Source organism: Hordeum vulgare, chromosome 7H (assembly GCF_904849725.1).
Source record: "Hordeum vulgare subsp. vulgare chromosome 7H, MorexV3_pseudomolecules_assembly, whole genome shotgun sequence".
Taxonomy (NCBI): Eukaryota; Viridiplantae; Streptophyta; class Magnoliopsida; order Poales; family Poaceae; genus Hordeum; species Hordeum vulgare.
In genome coordinates this window covers 135,737,730-135,742,452 of record NC_058524.1, presented here as the reverse complement: position 1 = coordinate 135,742,452, position 4,723 = coordinate 135,737,730, and positions in this window count along the sequence as shown.

Genomic DNA, 4,723 nt, shown 5'->3' with positions numbered 1-4,723 from the left:
GGCTAAGAACGTTTCGGGGAGCTAAAGGATGAGCGGAATAGGCTCATCAAACTTATAGATGATCTTGACCGTAAGGCCGAGACCATTGTTCTGGATCTCAATGAACGATCTTTGAAGAATGAAGCCGAACAACGCCTACGGGTGCTCCTTAGAGAGGAGGAATCAAAATGGGCTACTAGAGCCAAAGTGCAGGCAATCGTGTATGGGGATAATAATACCAAATTTTTCCACCTGATTGCAAATGGCAAGCATAGGAAAAGGAAAATTATCTAGCTCGAGCAAGATGAGGGTACAATAGTGGGTCATGAGAACCTAAAATTGTATATTTCAAACTATTATAAAAACCTTTTTGGTGCTTCTGAGCATAGTTTCATGACTATGGATGAGCATCAAATCGCGGATATTCCTCAAGTTGGAGAGGCAGACAATGAGTTATTATTCGCCCCATTTTCGGAGAAAGAGGTGCTGGAGGCAATTGGGGAGATGAAGAACGGTAAAGCTCCTGGGCCAGACGGGTTTCCAGCGGAGTTTTACAAAAAATGTTGGCATATTATCAAGAAGGATCTTATGGCAATGTTTCATGATCTTTACGATGGTCACCTACAACTCTTTCATTTGAATTTTGGTACCATTACGTTGCTACCATAGAAAGAAGGGGCGACTCGTATTGAGCAGTTTCGCCCAATTTGTTTGCTAAATGTTAGTTTCAAGCTTTTCACGAAGGTGGGAACGGATAGACTAATGAAAATGACACATTCAGTGGTGCAATCTACGCAAACAACCTTTATGCCTGGCCGGAATATTCTAGAAGGTGTCGTTGTTCTGCACGAAACGTTGCATGAAATCTATTCGAAGAAACTTGATGGTGTTATCTTCAAAGTGGATTTTTAAAAGGCATACGATAAAGTTAAATGGTCCTTTTTGCAGCAAACCATGCGCATGAAGGGGTTTGATGAGCTTTTGGAGAAAGCATGTCGATTGTTTTATAAAAAAAGGGAAGTGTCGGGATTAAGGTAAACGATGACGTTGGTCATTTCTTCCAGACACTGAAGGGTCTTAGACAAGGGGACCCGATGTCTCCTATTTTATTCAACATCGTTGCTGATATGTTGGCCCTTATGATTAAGCGGGCAACCGAGAAGGATCTGATAGGGGGTCTTATCCCTCACCTCGTGGATGGAGGTGTTTCTCTATTGCAGTATGCAGATGACACTATTCTTTTTATGGAGCACGATCTGGTAAAAGCTAGAAATTTGGAGCTCATTCTTTGCTTGTTTGAGCAGCTATCAGGGCTGAAAATTAATGTTAACAAGAGTGAGGTATTCTATTTTGGTAGAGCCAAAAATGAACAACACACTTACAATCAATTGTTCGGTTGTGAAACTGGAAATTTGCCCTTCACGTATTTAGGGATTCCTATCCATCACCGAAAATTATCCAACAAGGAATGGAAATGCATTGAGGATCGTTTTGAAAAGAAGCTAAGTTGCTGGAAGGGCAAGTTGCTGTCTTATGGAGGACGGTTAGTTCTGGTTAATTCGGTATTAACTAGTATGCCTATGTTTCTCCTATCCTTCTTCGAAGTGCCCGTGGGGGTGCGAAAAAGATTGGATTTCTTTCGGTCCCGTTTTTTCTGGCAAAGTGATGAGCTCAAGACAAAGTACAGACTTACTAGATGGGATATTTTGTGTAGACCCAAAGATCAAGGGGGATTAGGAATTGAAAATTTAGAGACCAAAAACAAATGTCTACTAAGCAGATGGCTGTTTAGATTATCTTCGGAAACTGAAGAATTGTGGGTACAAATTATAAAGAACAAGTACTTACAAAACAAAACGTTATCTCAGGTTGCAGCACGACCAACTGATTCTCCTTTCTGGAAGGGGTTGATGCGGACAAAAAATGCTTTCTTCAGCAGAACTAGGTTCATCATTGGCAATGGTGAATCCACTAGTTTCTGGGAAGATACCTGGTTAGGGGGGACGCCTTTAGCTTTCCAATATCCGCTGCTGTACCATATTGCACAACGTCGACAAGCGTCCGTTGCGTCAATTCTTAGCGAGATTCCTCTAAATATTCAATTTCGTAGATCTCTTATCGGCGATAGATGGACTAGTTGGTTGCATCTCGTGAGAAGGTTGATGGATGTCAACCTCTCTCACATACCTGATCGTATTCATTGGATGTTGACCACGAATGGGGTATTTACGATAAAATCTATGTACATGCATCTCATAGATTCAACAGCTATTCCAAAATCAGCGCATATTTGGAAGATCAAAGTTCCTCTTAGAATAAAAATCTTTATGTGGTTTGTTCACAAAGGGGTGATTCTAACGAAGGATAATCTAGCCAAGCGAAACTGGAATGGTAATACTAGATGCAGCTTTGTTCCGAATAAAGAAAGTATTAAGCACCTCTTTCTCGATTGTCCTATGGCTAAACTGGTTTGGCGCTCGTTGCATATTGCTTTTAACATCACTCCTCATAATAGTATAAGCACGTTATTTGGGATGTGGTTACATGGGGTTGATGTGCATACTGCAAAACTTATTCACATGGGTTCCTGTGCACTGTTGTGGGTTGTATGGAATTGCATAAATGACTTAGTGTTTAATAGACAACGCGACTTTCACTTCTTGCAGGTTATCTTCAGGGCTACCACACTGATCCGCACGTGGTCATTACTCACTCCTGTGGAAGCCAGGGAGCCTATGGTTACTGTATGTGTCCGTTGGGAGATGGTAGCACAGGGTATCTTCAACCGGTTTGGATGGCGTCATGTTAATAGGATAGGTGTTTAGTCATCTATACATTTTGTCATCTCCGGCTTGGGCAAGAATGATGCCTTGTATCGCTTTATTTTTTTACTTTTTTTATTTTTTGCGGCACACTTCATGTACCTTTTTGAGACTCATTTGTGTTTTCAATATATGGTTGTATGCATCTATCGATGCAGAGGCCGGGGCTCAGCTTCCATTTTGAAAAAATATAGATGACTGTATCGATAAACGGGCGGTGCCCCTTGGGCACCACTAAAATCTACGTACATGAGTATAGAACCGTACTGTTCCTTTCCTATCGCACATCGTGAGGCTGCCCGTAATGGAAGTATCATAGGTAGTATCATGCATGCCAACTAGGCAATTTCGATGAGGTGGCATAGAATTAAATGAAGAAATAGAGTGTTGAGTGTCATATCATGATACCGTATCATATTAAATTATGTGATACTATGTGTCTTGCATGACAATAAATGGACTACTCTATGATACAAATATATGATACTATGCATTACGGATGTGGTATCATACACTAGTATCATATGCATGATACTAGTATATGATACTACCCATTACAACCAGCCTAACGTTGAACTATGTGTGATAAAGGCATTGCACACATTACAAAAATTAAACCATGTGCCCTTACTGAAACTTCTGTATCACCACGACCGGTCTTGAGTTTTTAAGGGTCTGGGACAAAACCAAAACTTGGAGCCTTACTATAAACAATATAGTAAAAATGATGGATATATGCACTATGAAACGTTGTGGATAAACACTTGAATGCATAAAAACAGTATACATATGAAATAATTATGCATGTTACCTTCAAATATCAATCCTCATCGCAAAGCTATTTATGATGGGGTCGATGTCAATCTAACCCAATATTTTTTCTCAATGCATGACGTTGCCAAATCATTTATACTCTCTTAGTCATTCTCTTAAATAGTTCTTCAACAATTATATCTTTGCAACCCTTCTTGTAGCCGATGCGACAGTTACATGTCTAATAAGATGATAAGCAATAGACGCATTAGGATAAAAAACAACTTCCTTGACATTTTCGAAAATCACATAGTACACCATAGGGCGGAGTAACTTTATAATCTTTAATTCATAACCAACAAAGCAAAACAGGATGAACATCAACATTACTCCCTCCATCACAGTTTAGAAAGCATGCATGTATATATAGACCGTTAATTTGACTTATATAAAATATATTGTTTAACATACAAATTATATCATTAGAAAATAAAAAATCTAAAGATTTTAATGATGTATTTTTTGTTATATAGACTTTTATTAAGTTGGTCAAATTAATGATCTAGGTACATGTGCCGGACTTGTAAACTGAGATGGAAGGAGTAACACATTGTACATGTGCACCCGTTGAAATAATCATACTATCAAAACCACTTACATTTTTAGCACCTATATTGATGTCAGCATTTTCCTCTTGTTAAGATTTAGAATTCCCATCAATTTGGTCCTCTTCCTCCATAAAATCGCTAAGTCACCATTTGGAATGAACAAAGCACACTACTCTTGATAATTTTATTAAGAGCGCCTCTCGCATGTATCAACTCATCCACTTCTTTTTCCATCATGTTGGAAATAAATAAATAATGGCATCACTGATCGGTACCAGCTATACACGATGTATGCAAAAGGATATAATATTGAATCAACTCATCCATTTTTTTAACAGAGTACAATCAAAGTATGCAGGAACATACAAACACCAACGTCAAGTTTGTGACTTGAACTCTGGTGGGCAGGGTATACCACAACCCTCCAACAATTCAACCACAGGTTGGTTTGCCATCCACTTCTTTTTTCTACCATGTTGGGAATAAATAAATAGTGGCATAACTGCTCCGTACCAGCTATACACGATGTATGCAAAGGAGAAATTACTTAATTTAATACTG